The sequence below is a fragment of the Acinonyx jubatus genome, chromosome C1, assembly GCF_027475565.1.
Source record: "Acinonyx jubatus isolate Ajub_Pintada_27869175 chromosome C1, VMU_Ajub_asm_v1.0, whole genome shotgun sequence".
NCBI lineage: Eukaryota > Metazoa > Chordata > Mammalia > Carnivora > Felidae > Acinonyx > Acinonyx jubatus.
The window spans coordinates 212911093-212926555 of record NC_069381.1 but is presented as its reverse complement, the minus strand read 5'-3'; the positions used below and the strand labels follow the sequence as shown (position 1 = coordinate 212926555).

The 15463-nt window shown below is 49.1% G+C and overlaps 1 long non-coding RNA gene across 1 annotated transcript; it reads left to right on the top strand.

Annotated features, from left to right (window-relative positions):
• The first annotated feature begins 340 nt into the window (after positions 1-340).
• On the top strand, positions 341-4378 carry LOC128314157 (uncharacterized). The gene is made up of 3 exons (XR_008295654.1): positions 341-1128; positions 3567-3731; positions 3938-4378. It is a non-coding gene; the product is annotated as an uncharacterized LOC128314157 (long non-coding RNA).
• The last annotated feature ends 11085 nt before the right edge of the window (positions 4379-15463 follow it).

Sequence of the window (15463 nt, the reverse complement as noted above, 5' to 3'; positions counted from 1 at the left end):
CCTCTAGAGACAGCTTTGCCCTCCCCGCCCCCACATGATGTCCAGACCCCATTTTCCACTAAGTGGGGATGAAGAGAAGGTTCCAGCCCCAACTTCGCTTTCGCCGTAAGCGGCCCCGCATTGCTCAGAGTGTGGTGGGCGTGAGATCTCTGCAGATCCGGGGTCGGGGCTGTGGGGCAGCTCTGGCTACTGAGCAGAAAAGCGTCCGGGGACAGGGAATGGGGCGTCCCCCAGAACCGGAATGGGAAACGGGGCGCAGAGACGCCCGACGGCTCGGAGACCACAGCCGCCACCGCTGCTGAGGACCCCACACGGCAGATGGCCACGGCCAACCTGGGCCCGCGAGGCAGCTGGGTCCACCCCCACATCGAGGGTCCGCAGCGCTGCTTCCGGCCTCACCAACTCCCAACTTCCGAGTCCACGGATGGGCCGTAGGCCCCATTGGTGGAGCCTGGTCACATGATCACACCCTACTGCGAGGAATGCTGGGAAAGAGAGGATGCGAGGAGCGCTGGGGATGAGAAGAACAGGCATTTCCGGTGAAGCACCGGCACTTCCGGTTCTGCTTGCGCCCAGGATGCGCTGAGCGCTCCGTTCCTGAAATGCGGGTGCAGGTGTTAGATTCTGGGACGCCACAAAGGAATGGCCAGTCTTTACTCCGCTTGATGAGCATCTTTAAAACCTATCACCCAGCGTGATCCGAAATGTTCAGGGGGACATAAAGTCTTTAACTTTCAAACGATCCAGCAGAGAGGGAGAGAGAGAGAGAGACCGAGAAGAAGAGACAGAGGGAAGGAGGGTTGAGAATGCAGGCGCTGTGCATTCTTCGCAAGCGTGAATTCAGTCCCGCCGAGGGCTTGCAGTCGGCCACGGTGGGGGATGGATGCCACAGAGGTTGGCAAACCTTTTCCCCCAGGCAGCTGGTTTATTAAGCTTTTTCCAGCGCTCCGCTAGGAAGGTCTTTCCCGTCTGCCTTTCCGGGCTTCCTGCAATCACCAGGTCAAGTTCACCTACGTCCCGCTCTGCTGAGTCCTTTCCTCTCCCTTGCCTCTCCTTGAGCCGGTTCAGTTTGGCCCTGCCTTCAGGTCCAGAATGACTTCCTTCTCCGCCCTTCAAGATAATAGATCGGTGAGTACTGAATGTGTCATAGAACTGCCCACATGCAATTTCTTTTTTCTTCAGTTATTTATTTTTGAGAGAGACAGAGCACCCAAGCAGCGGAGGGGCAGAGAGAGAGAGAGAGAGAGAGAGGGAGACACAGAATCCCAAGCGGGCTCCAGGCTCTGAGCTGTCGGCACAGAGCCCGACGCAGGGCTTGAACCCACGAACCGTGAGATCATGACCTGAGCCGAAGGCCAACAACGCTTAACCGGCTGAGCCCCCCAGGCGCTCCTACCCAGATCCGTTTTCAAACAGACTCGGTTTTCCAGGTAACTGCCAAGTTGTTCAAGTGCCGCAACTACCTTTTTAGACACAGTGTGCATCACTAAACGGTTACAGATGACAATGGGGACAAACCTAGTGTTCTAGGAAGCTGGTGTTTGGGGAAATGATTTACAGCGAGGGAGATATGTAGTTTTCCCGTCCTCAGAGCCCAGACAGCAGATCTGTTAAGTGAGGGAGGCGGGAGGCGGGAGGCAGGAGGCGGGAGGCGGGAGGCGGGAGGGGTGGGGTGGGGGGGCCGGGGGTGGCGGGGGGGGGGGGGGGGAATAACACACAGATCTTCGGGATTAAGGGCCACTTCGCTGCTCGTTAGTGCTGGTTGTGGTCTTCTAGCCTGAACTGCTTCCCATTCAGAGCAGAAAGAAAGGAGACCAGGCCAGTTCCAAATGGGACCTTCCGAGGAGATTCTTGGATGGGGCTCCTGCGCCCGCCCCAGCCCCCTGCAAAATGCTCCTTTTTTTTCTCTGTGGCCTTCATTGTCCCCTGGAAGCTGATTGCACAACTGGGAATATTTTCCTAAATAGGTCTTGGGACATTTTGTCAAATAGCCTCTAGCTGGGTTTTCGACAGACACTGGCTGTTTCTTTGGGAAATGTGCGTGCCCAAATGTCTTTGAGAGAATCCTCGCCATCTTTGTAAAAGCTGGGACCCAACGAAAGGACGCGAATGGCCACCTCGCGTGTATGAACCATGAAGTCTGTGTTTCATGGCAGCGGCAGGATTTCCCCTCCATTCCTATTGAACACATAATTGCTGTACAATTAAAATGTAATTATGCTGTCAAACAATAATTCCCCAGTTACTCTAGCGTAGTGGCTTACGACACCGTAAATGTATTTTTAAAAGAATTGTGAAAGTTTTTTTTTCACACGGTGTTGCTAAATCCTGCAGTAATCGGTGGCTTTCTGGGCATCCCTCCAAGAGCTTCTTAACTGTCACATTTTTAAGGTCAACTGTACAAATATTAGCTTAACATCTACTCAGGGCTTCCGAAAACATGATATTAGTTATCTGGAGTGATCTAATTATTGCTTTGTTTGGAAAATAGAAAATAAATTATTTGTGCTTCTGAGACGTGGCACATTCCGAGAGCTCCTAAAACCTTGTCATAATTCCTTAAGGATGAAGAATTACCAACTCTCCCTTGAGGCTCTGAAGAAAGAAAAATTGCAAGGAAGGAAGGAAGGAAGGAAGGAAAAGGAAAGGAAAGAAAAGGAAGGAGGAAGGAAGGGAAAGGAAAGAAAAGGAAGGAAGGGAGGGAGGGAGGAAGAAGGAAGGAAAAAAGGGAGGAAGGAAGAAAGAAGGGAAAGGAAAGGAAGGAAGGAAGGAAGGATAGGAGGAAGGAAGGAAAAAAGGAAGGGAGGGCGGAAGGAAGGAAAGGAAAGAGAAAAGGAAAGAGGAAGGAAGGAAGAAGAAAGGAAAGGAGAAGGAAGAAAGGGAAGGAGGGAGGAGAAAGAAAGGTAAAGGAAAGGAAAGGAAGGAAAGGAAGGGAGGAAGAAGGAAGGGAGGGAGGGAGGGAGGAAGGAGGAAGGAAGGAAAGAAAGGAGGGAGGAAGGAGGAAGGAAGGAAAGGAAAGGAAAAAGGATGGAAGGAAGAAGGAAGGGAAAGGAAAGGAGGGAGGGAGGGAGGAAGGAAGGAGGAAAGAAGGAAGAACAAAGAGAAAGGAAAGGAAAGGAGGAAGGAAGGAAGGAAGGATAGGAGGAAGGAAGGAGGAAGGGAAGAAGGAAGGAAGAAGGGATGGAGGAAAGAAGGAAGGGAGGGAGGAAGGAAGGAAGGAAGAAGGAAGGAAGGAAGGACAAAGGGAGGAGGGAAAGAGAGAGGAGGGGGGAGACACGGAGGAAGAGTGTGGGGAAGGGAAGAGGCAGGAAAGGAAGGAAGGATGGAAAGAAAGGAAGGACGGAAGGAGGGAGAGACATTGGCTTTGCTCCCCAGGCTCCAGGGAGAGGCTAGCACCTCCTTGGGTGTGCAAAGAGCCTGGTGGGCAGTGTAGGCCTCCCTCCACCCCCCTTCTGTCTTCTTGCCCCCCTCCCCTCCAGTCTTCCATCGCCTCCCCCCCCCCCCCCCCCCGGCTTCCTTTGCGTCTCTCTTTTCCTCCCATCTTCGGCTCCCATTAATGCTGACAGAGAGGGCGGATGCTGGGCTGAACCGGCAGCAGCAGTCTCATCAGCCTCAAGAGTGCCTGGTGACGCCTCTGAGCACAGAATGCCATTCCTGTTACTTTTCCCGGACCCGCATCAACGCCTCCTGAAAAGCTGGCCTCCTGAGAAAGGTGATCTCCGTCATGGAAGGTAGGGGTTCTCTGTGCCACACAGTCTGCCTCTGCTGGCCCTCCTAGAGGAGAGGCCTTGCTCCTCTCCCCTCTGCGACCTTGACCCTGATCGTGGATGGCAAGAAGGACCACAGGAGGGAGGGATTGTACTTCCACGGTCTGGTCTCACTGTTGTTTTATTTAAAAAAAATTTTTTTTAAATGTTTTTATTTATTTTTGAGACAGAGAGAGACAGAGCATGAACAGGGAGGAGCAGAGAGAGAGGGAGACACAGAATCCGAAGCTGGCTCCAGGCTCCGAGCTGTCGGCACAGAGCCCGACGCAGGGCTCGAACTCACAGACTATGGTCTCACTGTTGTTTTCAAACAAGGTACACATTCGCAGAAAATTACATAGCAATCCTACGGACTTAGATAAGAATTAAAGATTTACGTTCTCGTGTTCTTGGTGGTGCCTTCGGCACGAGTGAAAACCAAACAAACAGAAAATCAGGCAAACAACAGAAAAAAAAAACCCAACCCTGCAGGCCTCCGGGTTCTCCAGATCCGGAGATTTCAGCTTAGGTCATGAGCTCATGGGGTTGTGAGTTCGAGCCCCACATGGGGCTCTACAGTGACAGCGCAGAGCCTACTTGGGATTCCCTCTCTCCCCCTTTCTCTCTCTCTGTCTCTCCTTCGCTCTGTCTCTGCCCCCTCTCAAAATAAATAAATAAACATTAAAAAAAATAATACCTTAAAAGGGTATTTGTTAGAAAAATAAAAAAAATAAAACGTCCTCATGGACCGTCTTGAGATTTGAGCATGCAAATCGTGTGGGACCAACAGACTGTCTTGGCTTATAAGATTCTTAAATTAGAAGCAACAGAAATACGGTGGAGGTGGGTCAGGGGCGAAATGTGAGATTCTTAAGTTGCAAACAGCGGAGGTAAAATTTGGACGCATTGAGTCAAAGTGGGCCACACCATACGGCTTCTGGAGCGTCCCCTGCAGCCAAGAGCAGAGAGAGGCGGTGTAGGACTCAGAGGCTGTAGGACTGTCTCCACCGCTGTTCCCTGTCCCTTCTCGGGCCCTGCCTTTCTGCGGACAGCTGTCCTTTGCCTCTGTGGCCCACGCGATGGGGGGGCCGGCTCCGCTCGCGGCTCTCACAAGGTTGACCTCGCTCATACGCTACCTGACTGACGAAAACGGGTTCCCCTTTAAATTCCCCGGGGTGGAAATCTGGCCCAGCCTAGGTCAAGTGTCCCCCGCGGAACCCCCCCCCCCGGCACCCCCAGGGATGGGCCGGAGGGTGGAGTCAGCTAGAGCAGAGAGGGTGTGTGCGCCCTGCTGGACCTGCAGCTCAGGGCTGCTTTGCAGGGAAGGAGGAATCCTTGTGACCTGAGAGTCTGACACAGCATCGCACGGCCAGCGTCTCGACGGAGGGTGGTAGCGTCGAGGCGGCCCAGCCGAATCGCCCCCTTCCCGCCGTGTGCCCCCCTCCCCCGCCATGACTCTTTCTCTCCTAGTCTCATTGTGTGTCCGTAAGATCAAAGCTGTCCTATTTGTTTCGGAGAGACTCACGGGGATTACACGCGTAGAACTCTAGAACAAGCAGGTGGTGGTTTTGTTTTACTCATCTGCAGGTGTTGGTGTCTTTCTCTAAGGAGGAAAGTGACGGTCACGTGTCGCTGAGGTGTGCTGGGGCTTGAGGAGAGCGTGGGGCCGGGCCTCCTCTTTTTCAAAAATGTTTCTTTATCGGCCGATTTTGAAAGAGAGAAAGAGAGAGCGAGTGGGGTGGGGCGGAGAGAGAGGAGAGAGAGAATCCCAAGCAGGCTCTGTGCTGAGTGTGAACTCGGGGCTCGATCCCGTGAACGGTGAGATTATGACCTGAACCCACATCGAGAGTTGGATGCTCAACCGACTGAGCCACCGAGGTGCCCCGGGTGGGCCATCCTATTAAATGTGGCCGGGAACCAATGGAATCTGTTGGTGAACACCCAGGGCCAGAAATGAACCTCTAGTCAAAATGCTAGAGAAAAGTCACAGTTTTCACTGAAAGAATGCTGACCCTGAGTGGTAACACTGAGACAACCAGATTGGACTTCTCATAGAAAACTGAGCTCCATAGAGACCAGAGTATAACGACTCTTTAAATTCTGGTTTAAAAAAAAACAACAACAACAAACTCTACATCATATAAAAAAAAAGATGTTATAAATGTTCATGATCTTTTTTCAAAGATACAATAATAATATTTATAATAATCTCAGCCAAGTGCTATGCTATGTGCCAAGTACTGTGCTACGAGTTTTTCATGTGCTATTCTGAATTTAATTCTCCAAACAACCCAAGACATAACGAATGCCGTCTTGATTCTGCGGTCAAGGAAACCGATGCTCCACGAGTCCCAGATCTCAGGATAAGCAGGTGAAAACTCACACTCGGGGCTCACTGTGGGATCTGATGCAACAGCTGTAAGGTGCACAGGCAGGAATCATGCAGCCCAGCGTGGGCCAGTGTGTGCTTTTAAGAACGTTTTCTTAAAATGAACCTTACATGGAATAGACAACACGGGGCTGAAGTCTTTAATGTATATTTTTGAGAAAGAGAGAGACAGAATGCGAACAGGGGAGGGGCACGGAGGGAGACACAGAATCCCAAGCAGGCTCCAGGCTCCGAACTATCAGCACAGAGCCCGGTGCGGGGCTGGAACTCATGAACCATGAAATGTCCTGAGCGAAAGTCAGACGCTCAAGCGACCGAGCCACTTAGGCGCCCCAAGGGCTGAAAAGGAAACATTTGCTCTAAAATGGGAGCTGAAAACATCCCTGACTGACTGAGTTTGCAGGAAGGGAACGAAGAGGCCAGCAGAGGCCAGCAGGAGTTTCTGGAAGGATGGTTTTGCCAGTGCCAGGAACTGGACATTCGCTCAGAGGTGGGACACTAAGGGTCCTTTCTAGAAGGCTCCAAATGGAGAGGAAGCTCCACTGAGCCCCATCGGCCCAGAGACAAGAAACCCCTGGGCTGCGAAGTTCAGGGTCTATCTTTTCCAGGGGTGACTGAAGGGCTGGCTGGTCCCAGGAGGCCACTGTCCACCTGAGTCCCTGAGGACAGGGGCTGCTTAATTAGGTTGGCCAATGAGTTCGTTAAGTCTGGGGGTCACAGACTTGAAGGTGTGTCCCTGGGGGGATCTCCAGTTGAGCAAGGACAAAGCGTCCTTGACTATGAACACACAGTAAAACCCAGGGGACAACCTCAAAGGCAGGAGAGCCCAGCGCAGGCCAGTGGGGCTGCTGAGACCCCCTCTCTTTGCTGCTCTGTGTCCTTGCACCTGCCCTCACCTGCCTTGGTTTCTTCCCTCCTCTGTCTGCCTCCACCCCAACCATTTTTACCCGTCCAGTCCTTTCTGATCCTTCGCCTCTCAGGCTGCGTCCTCCAGGAAGCCCTCACAGCCCCTCGGAGCGGGCGTCCAAGTACCAGCAGGTGCCCCACTTCATGCTCATCACCTTACACTGGCGTCTGCTTACGGGATGCTCTGACCTTAGAGAGGAAGTTCTTCAAAGAATTCTGTCCTGTTTCTTGCCGCATCTCCAGCGACCAGCGCGGTACCTGGTGCAAAGTAACTGTTCAAGAAACGCGTTGCCCGAAGCCTCAGTGGCAGGAAGAGGGGTCACTCGGAGCAGCCGTAGTGACACGCGTGGAAGGAAGCCTTTGGGACAAGCACTCACTCTTGAAGCTGGACAGTGGTTCCGGTTTGCATCATGCTAGAGTAACACTTGCCCCCCCCCCCCCCACCCCGCCTCCCCAGGAATTCAGGAGGGGCTGTCCGCCTGTGCACATGGCGCCACCAGGCGGCAAGGACAGGAACACGGTTTCAGATTCTTCCAGCTGGCCTGACTTAAAATTATGTGAGTCACGATGTTTTGACTTTAAGGCACAGAATTATTTCAAGTCTTTTGCACATCGTTAAAATATATTCGTTTAAAAATATGCTGTTTTCAGGGGGCGCCTGGGTGGCTCAGTCGGTTAAGTGTGGGATTCTTGATTTCCGCTCAGGTCATGATCTCCCCGTTCATGAGATCGAGCCCTGTGTCAGGCTCTGTGCTTGCAGAGTGGAGACTGCTTAGGATTTGCTCTCCGTCCCTCTCTCTCTCTCTCTCTGCCCCTCCCCTGCTTACTCTCTCTCTTTCAAAAAGAAACAAATGTTAAAAAGATAAAAAATATTATGCTATTTAAAATTTGCCTGAAGCAGGCTTCATGCCCAGCATGCACCCCCATGCAGGGCTTGAACTCACGACTCTGAGACCAAAATCTGAGCTGAGATCAAGAGCCGGGGGTTCAACCAACCCGCTGAGCCACCTAGACACCCCTCAGATTTGCATGATTTAAATTCACAAGCGTAGCGTTCTATCGGAGTGTAAGCAAAAGGCAAAGGTGGCCTGACAGTCCCCGAAGCCAGCGCTGGAGCGCAGGTCCCCTGGGGTCCCCGCCCTGTACCTGCACCTGCACCTGCCCAGGGGCTTTCATAACCAGGTGGGGCCGCTCGCTCCCGGGGCGCAGATGTCCACTCCCTGAAGAGCAGTGGTGGTTCCGAAAGGGACAAACGCTGGCTCGGTGTGACCACCGCCAAGAAGCAGGGCGCCTCGTGAGTCGCAGCTTTCCCGTGGCGCCTCCGCCAAGCAGTTCAGTCGGCTGGCGGGGATGGATGGCTAATAGCACGATTCGTCCATCCACTCAGCCTCAGCCCTCTGGGGGATGTTTGCAGGGACGACTCTGGGATGACGATCAGGGCGCTCGGGGCTTGTGGCGAATACCCAACGGGAGGCAGACCCGCTTCGGGAGTGTCTCGATCCCCAGCACTGGTCTCTGGGGTCTGAACCCAAGACAAACCGAAGCGTCATCATATTTTCCCCTTGCTTAGAACACAGAGATTCTTGGAAACTGCAACTCCGTGAATTTCAGGGGATAGGACTTTACACCAGCTTGTTCCTAGTTTAGGACTTTAGGGGAAAGAGAGCATTTTCGGGGCTGTTGGCGCTCTCTGGGCCTGGGTGTTTCCGGGTCAAATAAGTGGAAGATGGTTGCATAGCCTGAAGCCCTGTGGCAGCCGTGGCTGCGGGAGTGAAGTTGTGCCATGAGCCTTCAGGGGACTAAGGACAACACAACACGGGTGGGACTCGAGAGCCCCATCCAGGTTTAGAGTCGGTTCTCACGCGCTGAACCTCTCTGAGTCCCATTCCTGCCATCTGTAGAATGGGCAGAACAAACGATCTACTTTGTGGTGTCTTTTTATATGAGGAATGATGGATAAGAAGAACAGAGCTGGGTCATACGTAAAAGGATGGAATATAGAATGCTTTCAAATCTCGTCAAGACGACAGAAGATGCACGCATACCCCTCCACACGGCATTTAAAGATAGATGAGAAAAAGACAAATAACCCAGTAGAAAAATGGGTGATGAATAGGGCAAGCAACTAACAGAAGAAATACAAACAGCCTTTCAGTTTGGAAAACGTTGTACAACGTGATGACTATGATTAACGATGCTGTATCGTGTGTTTGCAAGTTGCTGAGAGAGTAGATCTTCAAGGTTCTGTTTCTGAGAAATATTTATTCAAGTACTATCTACACCCGACACAGGGCTCGAACTCACAACCCTGAGATCAGGAGTCGCACGCTCTTCCCACTGAGCCAGCCGGGCGCCCCTCAAAGGCTCTCCTTATAAGGAAAAAGCCATCATAACTATGCGAGGTGATGAATGTTAACTGATTGTATTGTGGTGATCCCTTTGTAACACATAACGTATATATCAAATCATTCTGTCGTACGCCTTAATAAACTCGCACGGCGTATGTCAACTATATTTCAATAAAACTGGAAAAGAAAATCAATAGACTTAGGAAAACTGTAAAACCTACTAGCAACTAAAGAAATGCAGATTGAAGGGTTGACTTATTTGCTCTGCTGGGTTGAAGACACCGGGGGCTGGTAACATCTGGAGCGCTGAGGGCCCGGGCAGACAGGCATCGCTCCACACCAAATTGTGCAGACTGGAACAGGCTTTGCAAAGGGCAATTTCAGATTATACATGAAAACCTTAAGTTTCTCATCCTTTGGTATCAGAGTTTCACTTAGAGGAATTTATTTAGGTTAAGGAGTGGTAGCCCAAGTGCATAAAAGTATATATATAAGGATATTTAAAATAAGGTTTTGCCAGAAAGATGTCAAGAGGGGAAGAAAAAAATCCCCTCTATTACCTCTCCAAGTTCCATGAAATATCAACCCCCAGATATGAATGCACGCAAACTCGGGACTGAGAAATGTGTTTAAATCTCACCCCGGTTGCGATTGGGTAAGCTTTATTTAGCAAAGCAAAATGTGAATTACAGCTTAACTTGCCGTCACGTTGAACATCCCACAAACTGTGGTCGAGTTTCTTTACAGTAAGTTTTGGGGGATGAAATAGCACAAGTTTTGCCAAGAGTAGAAACTTGTGTCTGGGTACAAATTAGCCCCTGCTCATTTTGTTATGGTGACCCCATGATTCAAGAAATCATAAACTAATACCTCGGGAGAGCTAACGAGCTCCATGAAATGGCTGGATTGCATTCAAGGGAAAGATACTGGCCGAGTTTCTGAGAACTTGGGTAAAATTATTGAGCAAACGGATTTCTGTGCCCTCTGTGGTTTGGCCAAATTTGGTGGTTAGAGAGATTCCACAGGAGGCAGGAAAGTGGTTCCACAGCCCGCTCTATAAATGAGGAAGAGTTCATGTGACCCTCGAGTACTTATTTTCTACTCCATTGAAAGGCTGTGGGTTGTGTAAAGTCGTGAACATATTTGATGCACAAACAGCATAGCGCTGAAATGTGTAAAGCGAAAATCACTGGAATTGCTAAAAGACATGATCAAGACACGATAATAATGGGAGACGTGAATGCACCAGCTCAGAATTGGCCAGATGGAGACAAGAATTAATTAAGGAAGAAAGCAGATCGCACATTCCAATTAACATATTTATTTTAATAGGCACACATTGAGTTTTGTACCCTACACATAGACGCAAAGCTTCTTTCCCCCTCAAATAACCATGGAATGTTTACAAAAGTTGGTGATATGCAGGTTAAAGGAAAACTCAATGGTATGTTCCAAGGTCAAAATTACATAGGTCGTGCTATCTAACCAAAAGGTATTAGATCCGGAAACAGATTGCAAGTAAATAATGAAAAATGAAATTTAAGTATGGGACATTCTGAAAGAACTCTTTTCAAATAGTTTCGAGTCAAAGAGCAAATCAATGATCCTCAAAGTAGATTTACAAATGAATTAGAAAGTAGTAATGCTGATAAAATTCAAATCAAACCTGTGAGTTGCCGATTTAAATTCATAGTTCTACAGTGCTTTACCATCAGATAGGAAAGGTATGAAAGAATTAACAATCCAACTCAGGAAGTTACAGAAAAATAAGCCAAAAAAAAAAGCAAAACAGGCATTGATCATAATAAAAGAACATGATAAGGTGGAAATAAAATGTGTAGAAATAGTCAGTAGAGCCAAGGTCGGGTTCTTTGAAAAGATGAGCAAAATAGAAACTTTCAGGAAGTATGATCAAGGAGAAAAAAAGGAAAGAAATTAAAACCTACCGCATTTGGATTTTTAAAAAGAGAATATACCCACAGAGATAAACGAAAACATTTTTTAAGGTTTATTTATTTATTTTGAGGGGTGCGAGGGGGAGAGAGAGAGAGAGAGAGAGAGAGAGAGAGAATCCCAAGCAGGCTCCTCACTGTCGATGCAGAGCCCAAGGCAGGGCTCAAACTTACAAACCACAGGATCATGACCTGAGCCGAAATCAAGAGTCGGACACTTGACTGAGCCACCCAGGAGCCCCATAAACTAAAACTTTTAAGGTGAATAACATGTTTTTTTCCCCCATAAATGTAGTGTTCTTGATAGCAACAAATAAGGAAATGTTTATTTCCTTATTTGGAAATAGGATAAATCAAATGTAGCCTATCGGTTCCACACAATACTGTGCTGCCGTGAAAAAAAATGAGGGGTGCCTGCGTGGCTCAATTGGTTGGGTATCCGACTTCGGCTCAGGTTGTGACCTCATGGTTAGTGGGTTCAAGCCCTGCGTCAGGCTCTGTGCTGACAGCTCCGAGCCTGGAGCCTGCTTCGGATTCTGTGTCTCCCTCTCTCTCTGCCTCTACCCCACTTGTGCTCTCTCTCTCAAAAATAACATTAAAAAAAATCACCTGGGGCGAAAAAAATGACAGGATTTTATGTCCTAATCTAGAAAAACCATAAGTGTGTACAGAGAAAATCTGGGATTGTCACGAGCCCTGGGGACACCAGCCCACTACTGTGCTGTAAACTCCACGGCAATCGTTTGCCTTAATTTCCCCTGAGTATTCTACTTCTGCGTCCCCGGCAACAGTGATGGAATCGTCGAATTAAATTAGAAGTTCCGGGGTGTCTGGGTGGCTCAGTCAGTTCAGCGTCTGACTCTTGATTTCGGCTCAGGTCATGATCTCACAGTTCGTGAGTTCGAGCCCCACGTCGGGCTCTGCGCTGACAGTGTGGAGCCTGCTTGGGATTCTCCCTCTCTGCCCCTCCCCTGCTCTCGAACATGTGCCCTCTTTCAAAATAAATACATAAACTTAAAAAAATTAATTAGAAGTTTCATGAGATAAATTTTCCCTCTGCTTTTAAAAACAGAATGATCCATTTAGTAGAATCATAAATGTATCAGTCAATCCATTTCCCCATGTGATTCTCATAAGTGGAACCACCCGCGTCTTTTAAATGCTCAGTGACGCTGGGGCGCCTGGGTGGCGCAGTCGGTTGAGCGTCCGACTTCAGCCAGGTCACGATCTCGCGGTCCGTGAGTTCGAGCCCCGCGTCGGGCTCTGGGCTGATGGCTCAGAGCCTGGAGCCTGTTTCCGATTCTGTGTCTCCCTCTCTCTCTGCCCCTCCCCCGTTCATGCTCTGTCTCTCTCTGTCCCAAAAATAAATAAACGTTGAAAAAAAAATGTATTTATAAATGCTCAGTGATGCTGGGGGTTGGGGGTGGGAACGTGCTTTCTTTTACATAGTACATGGATTTTTTTAAAAATCTGACATGAATCAAAATTCGCCCATACAAACAGCGGTAAATATATTCACGGAGTCCTCATGCACAGCTCAAGGGGAAGTATGTGGGGGTCATAACCGCATGTCAGTGTCCAAGCTGTCATTTCCACGCTAATTAACACAGCCAGATGCTGGGAAGGACACTTGGGGTAGCGGTGTGTGAACAGCAGGGTAGGAAAGGGTGGGAGGGAGGGGCACACCGGTAAATACAAATGCAGAAATCAGTGTGGACCCTGTGGCACGGTTTTAGCTGGATGACGCATGGGTTTCCTTTAGTCGAATCTCTACGCAGACCTCTGGACTCAAAGGGAGGTTGAGAAAGGTGTGCAGTGTCCCTGGGTCAGCCCTCAGCTCCACCTGCCATGCTGTCCCACCCAGTCAGCCCCAGTGTCCTTGTGCGACACGAGCAGACTCACCAGCACCCATTTTGGTGGGTCCTTCGGGGAGTAAATGAAGCCATGGCACCTGGAAGGTATTTGGTGGGAGGCTGAGTTAGAAGCATAGGATTTGGAAATTGGATGAGTCTTAAACATCGCAAAGTCCAAGCTCCTGACGTTGTAGGTGAGGGGGCTGAACCCCAGAGAGAGCAAGAGATTTCCTAGCTGTTTCTGGAGGACTGAGCCTTGGGATTCATGTCTCCAAACTTCTGTGGAAAGCTTGAGCTGTCCATCACTCTTTGCCTCGTTAATGAGACTTCGAGTGACAACTGACGTTTACGACTGTTTATCCCGTGCCAACTACTCTTCATTCGTTGTCCTAATTAATTCTGCCAACAACCCTATGAAGCTGGTATTATTATTTTTTAAATTTCTTTTAAAGTTTATTTTTTATTTTGAGAGAGACGGACAGAGGGGGGGGGGCAGGAAAAGAGGGAGAGAGAATCCCAAGCAGGCTCTGTGCTGCCAGCACAGAGCCCGAAGTGGGGCTCGATCTCACCAACCGTGAGTTCGTGACCCGAGCTGAAATCAAGAGTTGGGCGCTTAGCCAGTTGGGCCACCCAGGTGCCCCATGAAGTTGGTATTATTATTACCCTTTTATAGAGGAGGAAACCTAGGCTTAGGAAGTTGGGAAACCTGCCTACACTTGTGGCTGGTACCTGGTGGTGTAGAGCCAAGACCCAGTGGTAGGATCTAGGACGCTGCCCGTAGCTATGACCCAATCGGATTCCCCACCTCCCTCCAGGAATCTGTGTGCCACCCACCCCTCAGCAGTAATGAGAACTCTGTCTCATTCTCCAAACAAATATCACTCATGTAGTAGAGTTCATGCATGTAAATAAGAACAAATATATCGTGTCTCCACATAGTGCATTTAAACCGCGAATGTATGGGGCACCTGGGTGGCTCAGTCGTTTAAGTCTCCAACTTCGGCTTAAGTCATGATCTCACTGCTCATGGGTTCGAGCCCCATGTCAGCTTCTGGGCTGACAGCTCAGAGCCTGGAGCCTGCTTCAGCTTCTGTGTCTCCCTCTCTCTCTGCCCCTTCCCCACTCGTGCTCTGTCTCTCACTCAGACATAAATAAAGCATTAAGAAAAAAAGTTAAAAAGTGAGTGTAACCAAATGCATCTTTTTCAAGTGTGTTTTCTGTTATATGAATAGGTTTCCCTAGTTTTATGGCCCAGGAAAGAAAACAAGAATTAAAGAAAATACAGACACACATACCCATTTGCATATGTGCTTTCCTCCTTACTCTCTTCTATTTTCAAAACATCTAACTTGTTCTGTCTTCAGAATATTTATGCTTGAATTGAAATGGCCTAAGGCATAGTGAATTTTCAAGGGACATCACTCCTCCCTCACTGATCTTCGATGATCTTCAAGATCCTCAATGATCTTCAATGACTTCAATCTTCAGTGATCTTTTGTTACACCTGAATTAAGCAAGATACACGATACAGTAATTTTGCAGTGCAGAACCTCTCCCCAAAATGTGCATGCCCTTTCCCCATCGGTGGGGGACGTTCTAAGGCTTTTCAGGGCTTCTGCTCTCAAATCAGCTTCCGGAAAAGTTGAGCATTTTAATAATCGTGAGAAATCCAAAGGGGTGAGTCTCAAAGGGAAAATGAGGTCACTGCAGTGGTCCTGGACCTCTGTGCTGTCACTGTGTCTTTTGGGAAGGTGTTGAACAGAACAGCGACTCTAACGAAATCTGTAAATTAGTCACTTAATTGGCAGCAATAATTTCTGCCAAGGCTGAAGTAGGAGGGTCTCTCCCACTGTCTGACCTGAACACTCGGTGAGGGGCATGTTTCTAGTGAGTGAGGACAAGAGCGCAAAAAATTTTTAATTATGGAGAAAGCAGTTAGGACAAAACAACAAAATGCAAAAGCATTGGCCTCCGCGTTTTATTTTTATTTTTTTAACATGAAATTTATCGTCAAATTGGTTTCCATACAATACCCAGTGCTCACCCCAACAGGTGCCCTCCTCAATGGCCATCCCTCCCCCCCCCTCACACCCCGTCAACCCTCAGTTTGTTCTCAGGTTTTAAGAGTCTCTTATGGTTTGGCTCCCTCCCTCTCTAACTTTTTTTCCCCCTTCCCCTCCCCCATGGTCTTCTGTTAAGTTTCTCAGGATCCACATAAGAGTGAAAACATATGGTATCTGTCTTTCTCTGTATGACTTATTTCACTTAG